This window comes from Belonocnema kinseyi, chromosome 6, assembly GCF_010883055.1.
Source record: "Belonocnema kinseyi isolate 2016_QV_RU_SX_M_011 chromosome 6, B_treatae_v1, whole genome shotgun sequence".
NCBI classification, from domain to species: domain Eukaryota; kingdom Metazoa; phylum Arthropoda; class Insecta; order Hymenoptera; family Cynipidae; genus Belonocnema; species Belonocnema kinseyi.
This window is the reverse complement of record NC_046662.1, coordinates 94,506,902-94,532,036: the sequence shown is the minus strand read 5'-3', so window position 1 is coordinate 94,532,036 and position 25,135 is coordinate 94,506,902.

Below are 25,135 nucleotides of genomic sequence, written 5' to 3'. Positions count from 1 at the left end.
TACACTTGTTTCGTTAGTCGTTCATTTGGCATTCTCTCAACATGTCCGAACCATCTTAACCGATTTCTTTCCCATGTGTCTACTAGCGTCTCTTCTGCACCAGATGAATATAATACCTACATTTTTTAACTATTATTATGAATATAATATTATACTCGTCTTCTTTCAAACGTGATGTGAAATAGTATAAAAATAAAAATTCTTTTCGCATTTATTCTGTATTCCATTATTCTCTCGCTCACTCTCACTTCTTTATATTGCAGTCGAAAAGAGACGAATGACAGTCGCCCGTGGTGAGTGGCGCTTTTTCGGTCATGGTAGGATTTCCCAAAGTCTAAAGTATTCCTAAGTAGTACGAGGAGTAGTCATAGTGATCACGGAGTAGTACCTTTAGCAGTCTGTGTAGTAGTCCGTTAGTCTTGTTAAGCAGTTTGGCAGTGGTTGACTACCTGACTCCCGAAATACTCAGTGCACAGCCCCTCGGATATCACACCGTCCTGGCGTTCGAAAATGAAACCCTCTGTATCTGAATTAAGTCCTGATGATTTGAGGAAAGTGAAAGTTTTCTCCTTTGACAAAGACTGCTGGTCTACATTTCTATGAAATTTTCCGTGCATTTTCTTGTCGAGTAACTGTTAGCGTAAATTTAAAAAAAATATAATATCAAAAGAATTAAATAGTGTCAAAAAAAAAAATATATATATATATAGCAGATATAGTATCGGATATTGTAGGATAGTATCGAATTATATTGTATAGTGTCAGATTATAATGGACAGTATCGGAAAGTAGCGGATTGTAATGGATAGTATCGAAAGTATCGGATATTATCGGATTCTAATAAATAGATTCGAAATTATCGGATTTAATCAAATAATATTTGATAGTATCGCACAGTGTTGAATAGTATCAGATAGTGTGGAAAATATCGCAAAGTATCGGAAAGTATCGAAAAGTGTCAAATATTATCGGATTGTAATTGATAGTATCGAAAGTATCGGATAGTATCCTATAGTATATGATAGTATTAGGAAATATCGCTATATATTTGATAGTATCAGATAGTATTGGTGGTCAGTATCGAATTATAATGTATTGTATTAGATAGTATCGGATTGTAAAGGTTAGTATCACACGTATCGTATAGTATCGGAGAATATTGTATAATATCAAATAGTATCGAAATATAATAATATAATATATATAATATAATAACAAAAGAATTAAATAGTGTCAAATATATCATTTAGTATCGGAAATTATCGTATAGCATCGGATAGTGCAGGATAGTATCCGATTATATTGTATAGTATCAGATTGTAATAGACAGTAACGAAAGTATTGGATAGTATCGGAAAGTATCGGACAGTATCGGATTGTAATGGATAGTATCGGAAAGTATCGGATAGTATCGGATTGTAATATGCAGTATCGCAATTTTCGGATTTTTATTGAATATTACAGGATAGTATCGGATTGTAATGGGTAGTATCGAAAGTTTAGTATGGAATGGAAGCTTCTAATGTGTCCCCTAAGGGTTTACATTTTTCTTGCACCTTCTTCTCTATTCGTTTACACACACCCCACACACTTACTTGGTGGTGAAAGGGGTCCTACAGTTTAAGGTGGGTTCCGAACCACCAAGAGCAACAGCTTTAAGTACTTAGAGAAAACCTTTTTCTCTAGGGCTACCGGTCCCACGACTCTCCGGAAATGAACCATTGCTAGACTAGTGTTCCTCGCATGGGCCGCCGAGACTCTTCCAGAGTGCGAGGCGGGAATCGAAGCCGCCAGCCGAAGGAGTGGGTCTGAAGCCTACGCTTTAGGTCCCAAGACCATCGTCCCACTTTATCGAAAGTTTAGTATCGGAGGGTATTGAATATTATCGCATAGTATAAAATTGTAAAGGATATTAACGGAATTTTCGGATTAGTGTCGGATAGTATTAGGATAGTATCGTGTAGTATTGGATAGTATCAATGTAATGGAAAGTATCGAAAGTATCGGATTGTAATGGATAGTATCAAAAGTATCAGATAGTATCGGATAGTATCCGATTCTAATAAATATAATCAAAATTATCGAATTCAATCGAATTATATTTTATAGTATTGAATAGTTTCGAATAGTATCGGATAGTGTCGAAAATATCGTATGGTATCGGAATGTATCGAATAGTATCAGATATTATCGGATCGTAATGGATAGTATCGAAAGTATCAGATACTATTGAATCGTAATGGATAGAATTGAAAATTTTCGAAATTTATTGAGGGCAACAGAGAAAGAGAGGCGACACTAAGACCAACCGCGGGCAAGCATCCAATAGAGGAAGAGCGATGCTTTATGACCCGGAGAAACATCAACACCAAGGTTTCTCTGAAGCCTAAAGATCTGGCTGAAATGGATGACAAACTTCGTGGATATTTTTCCGGAACAAACGGTTGATCATAAGACCAAACGAAGAATGCATCAAATTGCCATAAAGATAGGCTGGACAAGACAGTACGCGTCCCGCATTCAGTGTAAGATTGACTACATTACATCTGGCAGGAATTTTACCGACAAGGTTCGAAAGTTCGCGCGCGAACTTCGAACTCGTTATCACACACTTAACAAGTCAAAGCTGCTGACCTTCAACTCATCAGCATTTGGCCCGTCTTTTCACCTCATATTTAAAGTCGGAAGAGACATTTTCGGGGTGATCGGTGGAAGGGCACACAGTACTTCTGCCGAAAATGGGCAACTTAGCTGACCCGAAGAATTACAGGACAATCACTTGTCTGCACACACTATATAAGATATGCACAGCTATTCTAAATGAAATGATTGTTCGGGCAATCGAGCCTGTGTGGCAAGGCATGTATGAACAACGCGGCTCAAAGAAAGGCTTAACAGGATTTCGGGAGAACCTGCTCATCGATAGATGTGTCTGCCAGGATGCAGCATTCTACCAGCGGAACCTATCGATGGCCTGGATTGATTATCGGAAAGCTTTCGATGCGACCTCCCATAGACTTATCATTCGTCTTTTAGAAATCTTAAAGGTTCATCCGCAAATAGTTAGGTGCATAGAGAGATTGTTGCCGCTTTGAAAAACCAGATTTACTATCTCATCTGGAAAAAAATCGTGTGCGAACTAACAAGGTCACCTTTCAGAAAGGTGTCTTTCAGGGTGACACCATGAGCCCACGACACTTTTGCCTTACATAATTGCCACTATCTCTAGCACTTCGCCATTCCGACGGGTACTTGTGCAGCAAACCTGCAGATCGAAAGTACAATGTCACTTATGTATTTTACATGGACGATCTTAAGACCTATGTTAAAAACAAAGAACAACTACATCTAGCCTTAGGGATTGTCGAACGATATACTAAGGAAATTGAAATGGAATTTGGGTTAGAAAAATGCGCCAAGGTTTATTTAAAGGGAGGAAAACGTAATGGCATCCTTGAAGATCCTGAGCTCGTTGATAGAAGCGCTATACGACACCTTTGCGCTGGAGAGACTAATAAATACCTGAGAGTGCCACAAAGCCGCATTTAGGATGTGACATCTATAAAGGATACACTCCGAAGCAGATACAAACGTCTCATCCGGCAGATTTGGTCTTCCGAACTGTCGGCGAGGAACAAAGTATCTGCAACGAACATGCTTGCCGCCCCGGTAGTACTCTATTCATTTGGAGTGGTTCCATAGACGAAGAACGAGCTCAGACCCCTTGATATCGGGACACTAAAGGTTATGCACATGAACAAAAGCATGCATCTTAAGTCTTCCGTTTCAGGACTGTACATCTCACGCCGTCAAGGTGGTCGCGGAATATTGAATCTTGAATGTCTTCACAACAGTATTGTTCTGGGTACAGCACAAAGAGTTGCAAATGGAAGAGACCCTCTTCTTAAAATGGTCAGGAATTGCGAAGAAGTGAGCAAAGGAGCGTTTCTTTACAAAGCAGCGGAGGAGGCTGCTACAACACTCGGACTTTACTTCAGTATTAGGGGTGAGCAAAATGCATCAAATCTTATCTATCTTGAGTACTCTCTCCTGAAAGCCCGGATGAAGAAAGCATAAGAGAAAAACTTTCGTGAACAGCTTCTCGATAAAAGGATACACGGTATCTTCCACAGAAATGTGAAGGATCAGTCAATGTCTTGTGAGCTAACGTTTGCTTTCCTTAAATCGCCCGGATTGAAGTCTGGTACGGAGGGTTTCATTTTGGCAAGCCAAGACAGTGCCATTTTAACCTTAACATACCGTCGCCACATTTTGAGCGAAGACATTCCTGATGATAGCTGCAGGGCGTGCCATGCACACCACGAGCATTTAGCTCACATACTATCTAGTTGTCTAACTCACGCGGGAACGACCTACATTCAAAGGCACAATGCGGCAATAAGAGTGCTTTATTACCATCTCTGTCACTCTTACGGCATTAAACTTAATATCGCTCATCTAAATGCTGCTAGGGAAATCGAGTCAATTGTCGAGAATGGGAAGTGCCTCATATAATGGAACTTTATATTTTTGACAATTGTTTCTGTTGCTCACTCGAGGCCTGACATGGTTCTTCTTGACTTCGAGAAGCGAACCATGTTCGTTATCGAATTTTCGGCAATACACGTTGAAAAGGATACCGTGTGTGACCTAAGCAATTCTGCACTTCGTACTGACATTTCCCTTATCGGATAGTATCGCATATAATTATTTATTATTTAAAGTAATTAAAATAAAATAATAAATATGGCAATATGTGAACCTTCTAAATTCTGAAATTTTAACGCAATATCCAGTATTCAATATTTTACTTACTCTTAGAGCACATGTAGAACGTAATTACATTTTTTATTAGGTACCTCGACTTTTCCAGTGTCTATGTTTAAATAATTGAAAATTAATTAACCACTGATAATAAATATTCCACTAGACCAATATTAATAATTATAAGTGAAAAAAGACCAGAATGCAGTGCTCAAAATGTCGATTTCATGAAGAATTCCCTTTTTTTTAATGGTAGTTTTCAAATACTCGTGAGGGTGTGTTAGAGGTGTCAAACCCATATATATGACACATGAAATTTTTTGTTGGATAATTCTCTACAGGCCCCCATACTTTCCCGTCACAGTTTTTCAAACCCTAAAAAATTATTCCAAAAACTCAAAAAAGTGATTTTTCCTATGCATTTTACATGGGAATCTTCAAATCAAAACCGGCACCTGTTAAAATCGAAAAATAAACAAATAAAAAATTAAGGAATTTCTTTTTTCGGATTTGGAGTGAAATTAGGGGGATCGTTGGCCTCTAAAAAATAAAAAGCCTTTTTGAGCCACCCTAGTGTGCATATCTAATTCTAATTTAGAATTTTCGGAGGATAAGAATAGAAAATTACATTCACGTCAGAGTGCCCAAATTTTTTTAAAAATTAAATTCGGCCAATTTTAATTTATACAAATAATTACGTTAAAAAGATTTCGAGCTTATACAATTCTGAAAGAATTTTTTAAATTTTCAATCCGTGCACACTAAATTTATAAATTAAAATTTATAAATTTAATGTGCAAATAATAATAATAATAATAAATAATTATTTATTGAGAAAAGACTTTCGAAGCTTGCAATTCCAAAATTCTGAAATACGTATATTCAGTTTTAAGCTTACTTTTTGTCTAGTTTTTGCTACTATGCCTCGTCGGATTTCTATTTAGCAGCAGTTTTGATCCAGATATTTTATTTTTATATTTTAACGTTGCTAGATGTCAAGATTCATAATCCTTCATTCAAAATCCAAAAATCAGGTCTATTAAATTGTTGGTAACATCCTTTACAAACTTGTTTTGAATTTCATTGTAAAAATAATTTAAATAGTATTTTCAGAACAATTTCTGGTAATTAGTTATCACTGATTCAGGCCTACCCCTAGTGTACCCTATATTCAGTTAATGTCCCTATAAACTACTCTGTTTTATATCTGAATTCCCTTGAATTATTTTGAACTATTTTAGGGTATTTTCTCACATGCTAAGGAATTGTCAAAAGCTTTTAAAATTTTCAAGGGACTTCAAAATGTTTCAAAGGATTTTAAATATTTTAAGGAATTTTTAATGATTCTAAGGAACTTCTAAATTATTTGTAATCATTTGAAGGAATTTAGAAAATTTCACTGGATTTTGTTAGGTTTTCAAAGATTTCAATGATTCTAAGGATTTTTTTTAAAGATCTCAAGGCTTTTAAAATAAATTGTCCATAATTTCAGGAAATATCGCCAGATTTCATAGAACTTCATGGCATTTAATAACATTTTAGTTGATTTGAAAGAATGTATTCAAGCGACGTGAGGTATTTTGTAGGGTCTCTAAGATTTGAAGAGATTAAATTTTTTTTAATTTTACCCTGAATTCTTATTAATTTATCATGGAATCTTTTAATTAATAGAAATTCTTTAAAAAAAATTAATTTTATTAAATTATCCTAAATTTACTCCGTTCTATTTAATTAAATGGATTCTTTTTTAAAGAATTTATTGAAATGATCATGGGGATCAATTGATAAAATGGTCAAAAGATTTTAAATATTACAAGGTGTTTTTTTGATTTCTTGGCATTTTTAAGAGCTTAAAAAATGTCGCGGAATTTAAAAATTTACGAAAGGATTTAAAATATTTTAGGTTTTTTATTTTAAAGATTACAATCAAATTTTTAATTGATTTCAAGAATTTATTAGGATTCTAAAGGATTTAAAATATTTGAAGGTATCCTAAAAAATCCTAAAAGTTTTCAAGGGCATGAAAACTTTCGAGGGATTTAAAAAATTTCAAAAGACTTGGAAATATTTTAGAAAATTTTAAAGCGTTTACAAATTTTTATATTCATTTCAATAGGATTTCCAAGGGCTTTGGAAATTTTCAGAGATTTTAATATTATAATGGATTGGAAAAAAAATATTTACAAAAAGTAAGGGATTTCGTAGGGTTTCAAAGGCTTAAAGAGATCTTCAAATATTTTGTATAATTCATTTGAAATTCGCCCTGAATTTTTGATCCTGAATTAATTTAATTCACTCAATTCTACGCAATTCAATAAAGTTTTAAAAAGTTTTGTTTAATTCAGCTTGGAATATTTTAAAATCACCTTAAATTCTTAGGCATTATATCTAATTCTTTTGAATTATCTTTAAGTTTTCTAAACTCATTTCAAACTTAATTCAATGCATTTTTCCATACCTTGTCATTGCCCTTAAATTACTCTAAATTCATTCCAGTTTTACTGAAATCAATGGAAATTTTCCGATTTTTAAAATTATTTTCAATTCATTTAAATTGTTTTGTAGTCATTATTCACTTTCTTAGTTAAAAATTAGTAGGTTTTCAACGATTTAAAGTGATTTGAAATTATTTTTCACAATTCACTGTGAGTTCTTCTAAATTTACTTAATTCTACTTTATTCAGTGCATTTTTTAAAAGTTTTTATTTAATTAATCCTGAAGTCTTTTATCCTCGCCATAAATTCTTAGGAATTTCATCAAATTCTTTTAAATTCCCTTTCATTTTTCTAAGCTCATTTCAAATTTTCTGAATTCAATTAAGTTTGTTCATATTTTAATCTGCTTTAAATTTTCTGATTTTAAAATTGTGCGTTGCTAATAAATTTAAGTTTCTTTTCTCAATGTTACTCTTAGAACGGTACATTTTCGAAGTTTATAACCTCGACTATTTTGACATTCCCTGCGAATTTAATTTTCTATTTTTTATCGCAGCGCTTCCCCGAAATAGAGAAACAATTCAAAGAAAAACTCATATACATAGAACTCCATGGATACAAAATATGTGTTGATACGTTATTTCTGCCGAGGCTTCAATTGTATTCAGCGTTTTCGAAAGATTTTATTATGATTTGTTATTCTTGTAAAAAAAATCCGGGATATCACGCGCTGAACAAACCTGGTGAGTAAAAACGAACCTGGCTAACAGCAATTTTTTTTTAATTCACGGAATTTTATTGGTTAGCGAAACCGACAAATAGAATAAATTTGAAATATTCTTAATCTTAATATGAAATAATTCTATTTAGTTTATAAATATATTCTAGGATAAAAATTTTACAAATTTACGATTTTGCTCTTTGAATATTAATATGGTCAGGGAAAATGAAAAATTGGTCAGTGGGAAATTAGAGAAAATTAAAAATAAAATTTTGTGGTAAGCCAGGGATAAAATACTCTTGATAGTGATTCGTTTTCCTTGTATTTATTTTTTTTCAGTGGCTTTCTCCGCCATATTACCTTTTTAGTTATAAATTTTATTATTTGTTTGAAAATTCATTAATTTTGTTGAAGACATTCTTTTTGGTTGAAAATTGAATTTTTGTGTTGAAACTTCAACTACTTTAATAGAAAATTTACTTATTTTTAAATCTCATATTTCAATGCCAAAAATACAAAGTAAAATCTTTTTTGGGTAGAAAATGCAACTATTTTCATAGAAAATTTCTTTCTCATTTGAAACTCATATTTTTATGCCGAAATGTGAAACTGAAATATTTTTTGGATAAAAATTCAACTATTTTTTTGAAGATATAACTTTTTTTTTAATTTGGTTAAACCACTTTTTTAAGAAATCATTTTTAGGCAATATTCATATTTTAGTTGAAACTTCTTATTTTCTGGTTGAAAATTCAATTTTTTATGAAAAAGTTACATATGAATATTATTTGTTAAAAATAAAATAACATTTTGTATAAATTTTGTGGGTAAATTTCTCTAAACATGTATGTATAGTATAAATAACTATGTTGAAAATTTCTAAACTGTAACAGAATTTTGTAATACATGTGACTGGAGTTTTATGCAGTTACCGTTGCTGAAATTTCTGTTACAGTTTCGGAAAATTTAGAAACGGTTTCTGCATAAACCTTTAGTGACATTTCTCTGAAAATGCCTGCAGAAATTTCTAACAGTGTAGTTTCTAAAATATGGAACCATCTTTTAATTGATAATTGAAATATAAGGTAAGTTATATCTCTTGGCACGTAACGCATGTCGCTGAAATTTTGCAACTCAAAACTGCAATGAATGCAGCGTTTTTTTAGAATCGGCGTTTTACAGTATGCTCAATAATATTTTTACGTCTGCAAACTTGAAGAATTTTAACATACTAAGCATCCATAGAACTTTAAATGTTTACATCTGGAACGTATCGAATCAAAAATTAAAAGTTAAGAGACGTATTATACTTACCCGATTCCTAACTTACCGAACTTTTTTTTTAATACTCATGGCCAAAGAAAATAGAATACTTAGTTCAAAATTTTGTAAATGAAATAAAGGAAAAATAAATTTCACTCGATTTATAATTTCGCATAGACATGAGATGTTAAAAGAAAATTCAAGTTGTTCAACTAAAAAATAAAAGCAATTGTGCTCGGGTTTTGTAAGCATAGAATTATGACGATTTTTATTGAAATGTTTAAGAAAATGCATAAATTACAAATTTTTGAGAAAAAAAAATGTAATCTACTATTCCAATCTTTAAAATATTAAGGACGTACAATGCACACAATCAATCTCAAAAGTCGCCAATATTTAAAATGATTTATATAATCGAACAAAATAGATCTATTATTAATTTCTGCAAATCTTGACAGAGGCCTCTAAACGCACTTCAAAAAAAATCATTTAAAATTTTAGTTCTTGCTTTCACTTCAGGGAAGAGTTACAATTCTTATTTAATCCTAATGGTCAAGACCTCGTTTTATTCTTTAACGGATTTTCTATGATTCTCGTTGGGTGGTTTTTATTCAAACTTACTCTATTATTGTTTATAAAAATAATAACTGTATGATTTCTGAATTAAGTTTCTAAAATGAACCCCACCCAAATAGAATTGTAGAGAAACCTTCTAGGAATAAAATGAGGCCTTGATCATTCGGATTAAATACGAATTGTAGCTTTTCCCTAAAGAGAAATAAAAAAAATAAAGCTCTAAATAGCCACATGTAAATCAATAACTTTTACCTGATTTATTTTTTCTGAATTACGCTTAGAAGCTTCCGTCAAGATTTGCAGAAATTAATAATAGATCTATTTGTTTCGATTTTATAAATAATTTTAAAGATAAACGATTTTTGAGACTGATTTTATATGAAATATATATCCTCAAGCAAAATATTAGCCCACTCCGGCATTTTTGTATTTGAGTCTACAACATCTGCCTGGGTTTCTTTGCACATAATCGTTCTTTTGGTTAGGATGATTTTTATTCCTTCCCCATCTCTGGCACCTGTCATGGTGCTTTAAGCTTTAAGCTATAAATCTGCAATGTTATTAAATTCTTATCTTTTATTAATGATTTTTTTAATACATCGAAAGTGTTGCTGTTGTGTTCTATCCATCAAATATTAAAGGGCAGAATAAAATTTTCAATAAACTTTTCTTCCGTTTTTGAAAAATAAAAGTCAATTTCTAAAATAACAAAAATACATAGGAATGCAGGAAAGTGTACTGAAAAGCAGACGTTTATTCTGAATGTTTCTCTTGGATACTTATAATAGAAATTTGCTACATCGGATCCTATATAGGATCCTACATAGGAACCTATGTGTTTCACCTATAGGTGCCACCTATAGGAAATGACATAGGATCCTGTATATGTTTCAGCATGGGACCATATCCAGATGCGCAGTACTATTTTATAGCACCTAAGGCTGCGCAGAAGTTTTTTTGGTCCTCCAGGAGCACCTAGATACATACGTACCATTAGGTACCATGAGGTATCATTAGTTAGGTACTATCAGTTAGGCACTGTTAGGTACCTTATTAGGGAGTGTCTTATACAGGCATCTATATAGGATCCTATGTCCTTTCCAATAGGTTGCACCTATAGGTGAAACATATAGCATCCTATGTAGAATCCTATATAGGATCCTATATAGGAACCTATATAGGAATTTTCAGTAGAGTTAACGTTTAAGAAATATATCATTAATATTTGCGATTTAAGACATATTAGAATACACATTTACAAATTTGCATTAATTACTTCGACTGCATTATTTCCCAATATTCAAAATACAAATATTTTCTGACCTATAAATTCTCTAACATTTCTACGCCTTCCAAATAATAATTATGGCTAGACTAATTACAATTTTGCTAAAAAATATTCTCAAAAGCTTCAATTCAATATTAACGAATTATCTGATACGTGCTTCTTAACGAAAACATTTTCAAACTTGTGTAATAATAAAGCTGATATTGAGGATTATAAACCATAAAATATTTCATTTCTGTTTCAAAAAAATAATTCAACGTTAAATTAACAATAGCTGACTTTATCCAACTGAATGTTTTAAATAAAATGGTTTAAATAAAATTTAAAGTTACATTTCCTAAAGATATAAAAAGTAATTGATCGCATGAATTTGTATCGCTTTTACAATTTACAATGTTTTTAGCAACCACTAAGGATATTTGATATCACGTTATACGATCCGACATATGATCCACGAGACTCCTGACCTTTAACCACAAGTTAAAATAACAGACTCCACCTACAAGTAAAATTACACAAGGGTAAATTACTTATACAGGATTAGAAGCATCACAGAAAAAAATCAGATTTTCGGAGAATCCCCTCACAATTTAATTTAACACCAATCCAGTCAGGCTGACGTCTCAAATCCTGAAAAAAATCCCTGTAATTATTGGTTTAAAAAGTTTTCTAGAGTAAAATTACTATTTGCTTTTCTAAATTTTCAAAAATAAAAATGATTTGTTTACAAAATCACATATCTTGTATCTGTGTAGTTTTTCAACAAAACAAACTTCAAATTGATAGTAAAAATAGTAATAAATTTCAAATTTAAAACATATTCTAAATAAAATTTTTTTAATTTCAACCAAACAATTTTTTATTGGGAGGTGCCAAGAATGAACCTTTTGAAATAGCAAACTCTGCAAGTGGACATTAAACATTTTTTATTTCGGTGGCCTATATTGCTTATTTGTGGTCACAAAGATGACGAAAATCTTTATTTCCAATCTTTTTTGCTGCTCAGAATAAAACTGAAAGAGTAGGAGAAAGAAGAACAAAGCTAGAAACCAAAAAAAACATACAATCATATTTTATTTATAAGAAAGGACAACTTCTGTGATTCGACATAATCACAACACATTTTATTGGAAATTACAAGAAGGAAAAACCCGAGGAAAAACGTAAAGCTGCGCGAAAAAAAATTATCAAGCGGGAAACTTAAGTCAAGCATCGTTTGTCAATGTCTATAATAAAAACAATAGCAAAACTGTTATAAAAAATCTTTAGTTCTCTCGAACAATGTCTCATGCTTTTCTCTCAAATCGGTTTGTTTATACATTAGAAATAAGTCGTATATGCTTTCAAACTGTACAATTCTTCCTTTTATATTATTTGAAAATACCGCAATGAATGTACATCAATTAGATAATAAACTGTAAGAGATTGTATGTTTTTTGTGATTTTATGATCATGGTATGGCAATTATTCTACGACTCGTTAAATCTAAAAATCTTGGGAACTAGTCGGCAATTCTTTGTCAGAAGAATTTCTGCGAGCTATTGATTTTTTAACAATAAAAAATTGGCTAAGCGATCAAGAAATGTCAAAAATTAAGTCCGATTTTCGTTACCAAAGCATCAACTTGAATCTAGAATCATATTTCTATCGCCATTAGCGTTAAAAAATCGATCACTAAATGTGTTGGAAATTCGAGCACAGATTTAATAGAGCTGAGCGTAGGTAGCTCTTGGATTATGTAATATACAAAGGGCACGTGCTTTTTTCAATAAAATAATTGACTGGAGTTGCCGGCCACTCACATGCCTGATATACTGAATATATTCACGCCTTGGTTCAGGGATCCAATTGAGGAAAATTAATATTTCAATGGCTCGTGCTGACAATCTAATAGAGCCAAACAATTTTCCTGCAAAATGTATTTAGTGTATTTTTTCTTATACAAAGAAACAAAAAATAAATGCAATGAAATTTTCACAATCAATCTAAACTAAAATTGTAGAAATTGGAGGATTTCATTCACTGAAAGCAATGTTTAAGGGCTTAGAAATAATAGAGGATTTTAATTTTAGAGTAAGGGAAAAAGTCGATCGTTCGTAAGATCCAATAGACGTTTCCTCGATGCATTACAAGTGCACTATTACATTTAATGTTTGAAAGATTTACGCGCTTAATCCAATTTAACTGGGAAAAGTGTTTTTCTGAACAAATACCCCAGACACCCCGTACACAAGTTCTGCAAAACTTGCGAAACAAATGACTTTATACACGAAGTACTTAAAACAAAAATGATACAAAAAACTATCCATAACCAATTATTTTTAGAACTTGGTCTATGATTATTATAATTTATACGAAATATGCAGAATAAGCTCTATTTTCCTGCCCGCGGAGCGGCAGTAAAATAGCAATTTATTGTACCACGACGAGCGGCACGTAAAGTGACAGCAAGGAGGAAGAAGCGAGTGAGAAGTGAAAGAAAAGTGACAGAAAATAGTGGAAAGATTTCATTTTAAAACGGCAGTAAATTTGTTTTATACTCGGATGCAGTTTTAACTTACTAGCCTTCGGCTCGGACGTTACGTTCTGCATCCTCGTAGAATGTTCAACTTTACTACACGGAAAAAACTAAGAATAAAGTTTGTTGCAGGAAATTTTTTAGAGCGATAAAGTTTTGTTTAGCCAACTTCGCGTCTTTCAAAGAACATGTATTTGGCATGGAAAAACAAAAGAAAGTTTAACCGATATTTGTGTCAAGTTTATCCTGTGAAGTTAATTTTTGTTGTAAAGAATCTTTCGTCGGAAATTGATGTAAAGTTTATCTTCTGTTTTTCTGTGTGCCTAGTTAAATAATCTATCATTAAAAGCAGATAAACTTTTCTTCGTTTTTTTTATTTAATTTCCCAAACTTTCACCTCGAAATTTAATTTCTTGTGGAAATTGACTTTCCAGAGAAAAACGGTTGGTAACATAGGTATTGACACCTAATACATCTCCTTTAAAGCTGAAATTAGAAAAAAATTTAATTTCAAAAAAATTAGAAGTATGCCTTATCTAAAAATATTGGCTTTTTCTAAGACACAGAATCATAATATACTCAGGTTGCCTTTTTTGATAAAACCAAGAATTTCTTAAATAATTGAATAGTACTTTAAAATATTGATAAGATGGTCCATTATTACAACGATAATAAAGTGCTCAAATGTGTAGATTTCGTGCAGAATCGACAGCTTTGGCTTCAGGGGTACAAAAGCACCTTTTTTGGATAAAAATCGCCCCACACTAAAATTTTTAACGGATCTCGATGCTTTTTTTCTTCTTAGAAATGACCAAAAGTGTTCCAGACATAACAAGTTCTGTCTAAATTTTACTACGACTAAAGCAAAAATTGAAAAAAATTCAACTTCGTACCTAAATAACTAATTCTGTTTCAGCCGGATTAACATTTAGGTACACTGAAAAAAGGGTTTAGCTGTTCCAATTAGACGTTAAGCTGGATTTCGTATGCGCAGAAAATATAGCTATGTCATCTAAATTCCTAAATGTATTAGCTACATTTTTTATCTAGAAATTATCTAGCTAATTTATCTAAACTATTTCCAGATGGATAGCCTTGGATGAAAGTGGAACATATTTAGAGAATAAAGCTATATTGCCTTAGTAGACGAAATCTTGCTAAACCTTTTTTTTCAGTCTCGTGACTTGTTAGACTGAAAAGACTTACGGAAGTTTCTAAAAAAACATCAACATCTGTTAAGAATTGTATAAATGTATACTTTAGGACCATTTTTGTCCGAAAAAGGTGTTTTTTCTCCACTGTATGTGTGGGTGTGCCAGGGGTGGCCAAAACATATTGTATAAAAATAATAATGTCATACAATTCTTTTAAACAAATTGTGCAAATAATAAAATTAAAATAAAGTTTTTCTATAAAAATACCACTTGCGTACTGAAAAATTATATCTCACTCAGACTAACAATTTAAAAAGAATAATTTTTCACATTTTGAGCCATCAAAATCAATTTTGAATGACAAATTTTTGCATTAAATTTATACGCCATTCTCGAGAACGTTTTGTTGCTCTTTTAATACATTTTTTGAAACTCAAGTACTTCTGCCGTTCCACTTTCAATTATTTCCTATAGCTCGAGAGATTATTTTTAGCTGAACAAAGAAAGTGAAATGAAAGGCTCCAGTTTCCAGTGAATTGCTTGCAATTATCCTTTCGTTATTTATATACATCATTAAAATAGTGGAGGTTATTGAACCAAATAAGAAGTCATTCTGATGTTTGTATGAACGAAACACTGCCTCTCCAAGAATGGATAAGAATAGATTACCGCAAACCGACTTTAAGTTCTTTAACCTTTTAATATGAAATTAACACTAGAATATTATTTTTAAACATTCCTGAGTTGAATATCTTCGTGAATATCATCATTTTACGATTTTAAATTAATAAGTTAAATAAAAATTTGCTCAAGATTCAAAAATATAAAAGACTTGAAGCCCCATTGAAAAGCACAAGAATTTACATTTGAAATAGCCAATTATAGGAAACCAGTAAAGCACTTAAGCGATAATTGCACTGCTGAATTTCTGAGTCATCTGAAAACTAGCTCAGCATCTCAATGAAGGCTTAGAGTCAATATCCTGTTCACAAATCCAGCTTTTAGAATCGTACCATATCCTCTGAGAACACTAGTTAAAAGAGTGCGTTAGGTTGACTACTCGCTAAATCTGAATCAGTGATATTTCACTGATTGTCAGTAAAAATTCACTGATTCAAATAGCTAGAAATAGGTCACTGGCAATGAGTGAAAGGTTACTTATTGATTTAGTGAAATATCCACTTTTTAAGGTTAGCAGCACTGCACCATATCAATTTAGCAATCATAATAAAATAACATTTTAGTACATTCAATCAAAGAATCATAGTAAAAACTTTAAACCCATAAAAATGCTCGAATATTAAAAAAGGTGAAAAGTTTCGATGCTTTTAAATTAAAAACAACCTCACGTATTACTTTAATTTCAAGATTGGACTATCATGTATACGCCCGTCAATTAAGTAATTCCTCTATGGGTTAGAGTATATTTTTACCGCTGTTAATTCATCGGAATTACAGCCCAAAAATGAAAAAATGTATTTTATTATGGAATTCTCCTTGCTACTTAAATAAAAGAGCAACAACAACGATAAACATAACAATTTAAAGGTTATGCTTCACATGATTTACCCTGGTGTATTGATACTGGTGTACTAGTACCTGGTGAACTGATTAATGAATAAGTCCGAAATCACTGATTAATCAGTGAAATGCCTAACTACTATTTCAATCAGTTAATTGTTCACTGATTCATATGTAGAGAGTAATATTCACACTATCTCCGTTTGCAAGTATGGATTACGAGTTTGAACTGCTTCCAATAATATGCATCCAATTTTTTCTCCAAATGGAAATTTATATATAGTTGGTTTCCATTTCACTAAAAGGTTCGCAAGCGATTCTCGAATTTGCTATGTTAATGGATTGGTCTCCACAACTTGAACTACTGAATTAAATTTGTATTCTATTTTCCGCGGACAAATTGTATCCCTCTTGAAACCTGAACCAGTAGAATACTACTAATGCACTCATTTATATTTGATTACTATTTGTTACCATATTAATTAGTATATTAATTAGTAGTATACTACTAATTGACTTATCAGAATAACTTTCTGTTAGAAAAAGCTAGCAACAAATGTAATATTTAAAAATATGGCTAGCTTCAGGAATAAGAATAGATTTTCATGTTCATTGTTCATTGGAAAAATATGAAATACGATGTGTAATTATTGAAGGTAAATGGCGCAGAGCGAGAGGCTTTGGAATAGTGTTGATAATTGTATTTTGCTCACCGCGGAACTTCCGCAAATTTATGGACTTGGTCAACTCTGTGTAACCAATGCTAATTAGGAAATTTAGTCGTGCCCTTTAAACGAAAATTACATTAGATTAGTGGCGCTTCACAATATTGTCCTTTCACCCTTAACAACGGTCAATCGTTGACTCTAGGTTCCAGGGAAAATTGAAGCAATTTTAAATTAATGATAATTAGTCAAACTAATCATATAGTTAGCGAATAGCTCAGCGCAATATTGAATTTTGAGCAAGTTCGCATTATTTTTTATTCCATCTTTGCATCAACAGTACATTTGTATTAATTTATTATTTTATTTTATGGATTACAATGATATTATTACTTCCATATACTTTGAAGTTTCCCAATCCTTAAAACTTTAAATGTGGGATTATTCCCTTCTAAAATCATTTACATTTCACGATCGCTAAGTCTTTATAAACGGGAATAATCAATTTAGAATTTCAGATCTCTCCCTAAAGCATTGAAAGTTTCATGAAGGATTAATTTTCAACTAATTGTAAAATAATGAATCTTCAACCATAAAACATGCATTTAAAACAAAGTCCATTTTTCAGTTAAGTAGTTGATTTTCTACCTAAAAAAGATAAATTATCAACAAGAAATGTAACAAATGATATTTAAACAAAGAAAGATTTTTATTTTAATTAAAACAAGTTGAACTCAACCAAAAAAGACGAATTTTCCACCAAATAGTTAAATCCTCAACCAAATAGACTAATTTTCAAATTTGTATATTTGATTCACGAAATTTCTTTCCAACTTCAGTTAGTGACTTCATTCTAGCTATGAATCAGTCCTTTCAACTGATAAATTAGTAACTTTTGCTGAATTATCATAAAAAATAGCTGATTCATAGATAGAATTCAGTCACTAATTAATATTAGTAAGAAAAATGTACTGATTCAAATTTATAGAGAACCACAGTACCATTTTTTAAAGCAAAAAAGATTAAATTCCTATCGAAAAAGATGAATTTTTAAACAAGCTAATTTCCAACAAAATAGTTAAATTTTTAACCCAAAACGATTTTTCAGGCAAGAAATAAAAATTTCAACCAAATTGCTGAATGTTCAAGCTAAAGACGAATTCCATGCAAAACAGCCGAATTTTTTACCCAAAAATATGCATTTTTTCATGAGTGTTCATTTTTAACCAAATAGATCAGTTTTTTACCAACACAGACCAATTTTCAACAAAAAGTTTACATTTTCGGCTAAAGAGATAAATTTTCAACTTATGTGACGAATCTTCAACCAAAGCAGCTTTTTCAGTCAAAAACTGAATCATCGACCAAAAAATATTATTTTTCAACGAAAAATGTAATTGTCGATATTTTAATAAAAAAATGTATATTAAATCAGAAACAGTTGAAATCATTTTAGAAAGTGAAAAGATTACTAACAAATTGTTTAATTTTCAAGTCAAAAACACGAATTTTCTACAAAGCAGTTACATTTTCAAACAAATAGTTGAATTTCTATCGAAATAGTTTAGTTCTCAAAAACAAAATTTGTTGAACAAAACAGGTAAGTTTTAATGGAAAAGGACGACTTTTAAACCATATGGTTGAATTTTTAATAAAATAATTGTATATTCTTAACAAAATAATTAAAATTTCAACCAAAAAATGTGAATGATCAACCAAAAATATCATAATTAAATTTTCAGCCAAAAAGAATTTAATTTTAAAAAAAATTGTTGGATTTTTTAATTGGTCTCGAATTAATTTACTATGCATTGAAATCAGAAACGAGAAAAAGGTACAAACAGGGGGGACTATGAGGTCTGTAATAATTAAATAGGTATTTTTATTTATTTCTAATACTTTAAAATTAGTAGCTTCAAAAACTGACAATTTTTCACACTTATTTATTTTGGACTACGCTTCTTAATTCAGACTCGGATTCGGATTCAATATTTGTATTCGATCATATTTTAATTTATATTATATTTTGTTAGTGTTAATAGTAACACTGATATCATATTAAAGATATTAATGCAGAATTGAATATTTAAAATTAATAATTAATAGAATTTTTTAAATATTTAGATTTTTCACGCTCTAATTTTTGAAAAATTTGAAATTTTGGAACCTTTTCAAAGTTTTATGAGACTTTACAACTCTAACCATGGCCAGATGGATTCGCGAAGATTTTTGAAGATTTCATAGATTTCCGGCAAGATATGAAACTTTTTTTGAGTGTTTTTTATTCGCTGAATCTTGCAAATCTGAATCTGATTTTCGTGATTCTGAATCTTTCATTTGTTGAACTTCTCACAGAAATTTTCTAAGTTTTTAAAAAACGAAAATTTTCTGTGACAAGTCAGACTGATAGAAGAATTCCAATTCAACTCAAAATCTTCTCTGAGAAATGCAGCTCTGCCTACATGGAAAGTCCCACATTTTTAAAAATAGAACATGCACGCATAAATCCTTGTTCGTTTCGCTCACATTCCAACGATCGCACTTTACAAAAATAATAATTACAACGTGCGTTCACCTGCACGAGGATTCGTGAAGACAAAAACGGATAAAAATGAACGCAATTATTTATTTATGTATAGTGATAAAAAACATTTCACATAGCTATACAAGTATAACTAACATCATTCCACGAAAGAGATAAGCCTCTACTTTATGTCTATTGACTATTCGTAATGGAAAGCGAAGTGTGTTCGACTTTTTGTATTGACTTTTTGTTTCAAAGGATAAATGAATTTGTGAACGAACACATTTCGAATTCAGGGAACGCTTGAAACGTCAAGAAATGCCGCGAGAAAAGACATCATTGAAAGACGACAAACGCGTGCTCTCATTAGCATTCCAAATACTTATTGCAGCCACGTATTAAGAAGGGGAAACCAAACTCGCAGAAACGATATCAATCTTCCAAGTGCCCCACCTAATCTTCAATTTTTGCTCTCCTCTTTCCAATAATTGCCATTATAGTCGAATACAATTATCATTTGTGCTGAAACTAAAAGGTAACAGCAATTGTTTCTACCCAATACTTTCAGATAGAAGTACTATTGAAGCTCGAAAACCATCGATCAAATTAGAGCCACTCTTTTTATCAACAAATAACTCAAAATTGCAAACATTTGGACTCCTTGCAGAATGTTCTAGGACAAATGGTTAATGAAATATTAATTTGTTAATTAGGTGTGCGCTTTCGCTGAGTGAACAACGTATCTAGTAAATTTCTATTGTTATAATAGAAAATATATCCACTTTTTTTCGATCTATATAAAGTGAAGGTCTGCTGAGTATGAAATAATTTTTTTTGTATTGAAAATCTAAAACTGGCAGTGAGGGGTGATTGGATTTTTGTTTTAAACAATAATATTTTTTAAAGTTACACTTCTAGTGAGTTTTCAGTTGGTGAATTCTGCAACTAATTCCTGTAAACAATTATTTAAATTTAAATTATTATTTTGTAGCTACTTATTGTTTAAACTGTAATTTAAATGTTTATGTCTTAACAAAATAACATTATCGTATCTTTTATTATTAGTTTCTTTTTATTTTAAATTTGTCAAAAGTAAAGTTTAATATATTAAGTCCAAAATGATCCAATAAAAATAATAGTATTGTGTACAGATTATCGAAGCAACAAGCCAGCCGCCATTGGCTTCGAAAATCTTTCGGTTAAACAAATTAAGCTAACTTGGAAACCAATAAAGATATTCTATTGTATTTTGTCCTGTTCTGTAATTAAATTTCGAACTTTAATTTCGCATATTTTATTTAACATATTTTGTTTTTCAATAACTTGTCAGTATTTAAAATAATTGTTTAAACAATTTTTTTTTAAACAAAACCATCGCAGATACAAAATTGGTGAAAAAATAATTGACATCCTTGTAGGCCCTCAGTGATATCATCTGTTTTTGTTCGATTTTTTCGGACACGTGTGTAACTTTAAAAAATATTATTATTCGAACAAAAAACTTCACTCAACCCCTGCCCTAGACATTTTTGATTTTCAATGCCAAAGAAAGCCTTTTATACTGAACAGACCTTCCACGTATGGATCTGTAAAGAGAAAGTGAATATATTTTTTTATAACAGTAAAAACTCATTACACATATCACTTACTCAGCAAAGGCGACCCTTAATTGACCAATTCATAACTATTGTTTGCAGAAGATTCGATCAGGGCTCATTTAAAATATTTTTTTAACCTCTCAAAATCATCTCGTATACATATTGATGCTGTCCCTACCAGGAGAAGAAAATGTTTGCAATTTGTAGTTATCTGTCTAAAAAAAGAGTATTTTTACTTCAATTTGGCCGATTGCTTATGGACTTTAATAGTACGTCTATCTGATCGTTTTATTGCCAATTTTCCAGTGAAATTATCAGAAAGTTGGTCGTTTCACAATTTTCTCTCTGGAAAAGAAAATCCAGAGTTCCTTTTTATTAAATAGAATATTTACTTTATCAATAATTCAGTTTGTCGGTTGAGCAAGTGCTTTAATAAGTAGGATTTGACGGTGATCTAGGCGATGTATCTTTAAGTCAAGCTACACTGTCACATGACCAATTACCTGGTACTACATTCGTTAAATTGATAATTTGAAAAATGTCTGTTGAGTCCATTTGAGTTTTTATTTGTTTTAAATAATGTTACTTTATTCAAATGTGCCAGACAGACGTGCCATTTTTTTCAAACATTTTCCAAAATTTCGGGAAAATATTCACATTGCTTAGATTATAAAGCCGCTGAATACCATGTAATTAGTCACAATGCAATCTAGTACAAACCCTTAAACTTAGCTCAAATTGCTACAAGAGAAGATGTGAAGGTTAATTTTGACATTAGCAAATTCTTAGGATGGGCTGCTAGAATTTTTTCGCATTTTGTTTTAATGGCACCAAATTTATTTGTGCAATACAGTATTTTTTTAAATTATTTTACCTAGCTGAGATCTTTAATTTTTATTTTTATTCTGTTATGGGGCTTAGCACTCTTTAAAAAATCAGAAAATGGCGATGACTTTTCTGAAAATAAATAATTCCATTTTCTTTCCAAAATTACTCGAGAAACAAAAAAAGTTGACACATGAAAGTCGTTCCTATTTGATCGCTCTGTGAAAAGATCCTGTTCCATTTGTCGATATTTTTTTGGATAATAATAGTACATTTTCTCTCTCTAATCTTACCGTAATGTACATGATAGAAATCGGTTTCCTGTGAAATAGGCGAGATACGAATATTTGGTATTATTCCTTATTTTCTAATATTATTAAATTTTGGGATGTTTACATTTTAAAAAATCTAAAATCTAATTTTTATAATTAATGGATCAATATTACGGTTTAAAATATGACATTGAAAGAAAAATAATAGACAGACCATACCCAAAAGTACACTAATAATCATATCTGGAAAAACCTTTTCTTTTTACCTAAAAAACAGGGATTCGAATGAAATTAAGAGGCATTTTTGGATATTTGCCAATCATTTCGACAAATTTACAAGAATTTGGCTAAAAACTAAGCTTAGTCTAAAAAATTATTAGAAAATAATGAGCCTACGAAGGCACAATGTCAAAATTATGTGTTAATCGTATTTTATATGAAAAAGAACGAAAAGTAACGTAACGAAACTTTCGTTACGTTCCTTTTTGTTTCTTTCCACACAAAACTTTGACGAAACACAAATTTGACAATGTGCCTCCGTAGCTACATTATTTTTAGTAACTTTTCATACATATCATTATTTTCAGGTAAATTATATGGAATTTCAAGAAATAATTGAAAAATATCTGAAAATGCCCCTTAATTTCGTTTGAATCCCTGCTAAAAAACAATAATTTTCAACAATTTTGCACAGATAAAATAGTAAAAAGATTTAAATTTCTTATCTGGATTTTATCTTTTAATAATTGAAATATCGTTTCAGAAAGTCAAACTTGAATTTTTTCCCGCCCCAATATAGTTTAAAGGGTGCATTTGCAGCAGTCCCGTGGCACTGAAACGAGCATAAAAAAAGTGTCATAAATGTGAAATTTTGTGGGTTTTTAATTATAAAACCGGACTTTTTCGAATTTTTTAAATTTATGATCAAGCTTTGAGGCTTTTAAACTGCAAATTTACGAAGCTTTTTTGTGATGAACGGGCCTCATGGAATATAAGTGTGTTGTTATTGGATCTGGCACAGAGCTAATTTGAGAGAAAATTTTGAATGAAGGCATGTAATTTGTGCAAACAATATTGGTTGTAAGGATATTCTTACGGAACATCCGATACTTGGAAAGGATGGATCTGTTATTGGAATGGTACATATTTTTATCAGCATTTTTTCACATTTTTCAATTAATATTCATCAAACAAATTATTGCACTTGTTGTAACAAAATTTTATAACAATTTATTTACTCTAAAAATAATTTACAAAAAATGTAGCACTATAAGAAAAAATTTGAATTTCTGCGAGATAATAAGTAAAAATATGTCATGAAAAATATTTTAACGCAAATAATTGGTAACACGAATTTTCAATAATATTAATAAAATAATGTATTAAAAGTTTTATCAACAAAATTTGAGCATGAATTTTCAACTAACATTAAAAAATAATTAATGAAAGTTGGTATCAAAAAATTCGAAAAAAATTTAATTCGCTACAATTGCTTTTTAAGATCGCAATCTTTTTTATTCACTTTGAAAGTAATTAATAAATCAGTCTTGAACTATAAAAAAAAATTAATTTAAACGAGAGGTAATAGTAAAATATGCAATTACTCTTTTTTAAACGTAAATTATTAGAACATGAGGTTTCGATAATATTAAGAAAAGAATTTATTAAAGTTGTCAACAAGGTTTTAAACAGTATAAATTCATTAGAATTGTTTTTTAAGGAATACTTTTTTATGCTACAATTTTATAAATATTTATTTATTTTATAAATCCTGCCCTTTAAAGTAAATTATTTTCTAGATTTAAAAAGAAATATAAATGTTTATAGTTTAGTTTAATTAAGCGTTAGTTTCAATTTTCAATAATCAATATAAATGTCAATAAAAAGAAAATTTACTATTTTCACAGTTTACAATATTTACTTGTGTCAATTTTCAAAATTTTATGTTCGTTTTGTAGAATAATTATTGGTACTCTGTAACAAGTGTATTCGTACTTAATCATCAAAATAATCATTTCTTCACTTTTTATTGGTCATTATCAATTTATTGGATATTTAATATGCTAAAAAATATTATTCTGAGATAAATATATGCAAAAACTTATTTTAACAATTAAAATAAATTAAATTTGTATTTTCCCCGTGAATTTTAATAATTTACGGGCTAAAAGTACAGCCAGCGCCGCCACTCGACCACGGTCAAATCTCATGTCACATTTATTCTACAGGTCTTTCTAGGAGAGCCACCCCCTGATCTGGAGAACGTGCAGTGCCACATAAAACTTTTAAAGACTGATTACACAGATTTAAAAATAATATTTTTTGAATTGGAATACAAAAATAATGTAGCATTTTAAAAACTATCTTAGGGCAAGAAAAAATGCAAGCTTGTCCAAGAGTTACAAGACATCAAAGTCAACGCACTAAATTAATTTGTAGAACTAATAAAAACATATTTAAAAAATTACTTCGGATCCTAAATCTTGGCTTATGTCAAAGCGAGCCTTTACAACAAATGTCATGCTTGTAACAATAAATAGTGCAAAATTTTCACTATCTTTAGTGTACCGCTTGAAACATTTTAGTCTCTTGGAAGGAGAATTAAAAAAAATAGTTAAAAAACTTTTAGAAAAATGAGGGACTTTTATAAAGGTCACTTTTGTTTAAATAATTATATAAAAATAATAAAACTAGTTAAAACTAAAACATTTACATTTAAAGTTGATTTTGTTATTAGATTGTATTTCAAGAGAAGAAAGCTTGAATATTGTTAATCTAATCTAACACAGTTTTTAGTTTCTAGTTTATTTCTTTTTCTAGTTTCTAGTCCAATCTAAAAGTTTGATAAAATGCTTCAGAATTTGACGAGTACACTCATTCCTTTGAAAAATATTCTGGCTACGTGCCTTGAAATTTTCAGATGGCAACTAATTTCATTGTAAGCATTTAAAGTTCTTAATAGAGCATTAAATTCATTACTTTCGCTTTCAGACTGCAGTGCTCGGAATGT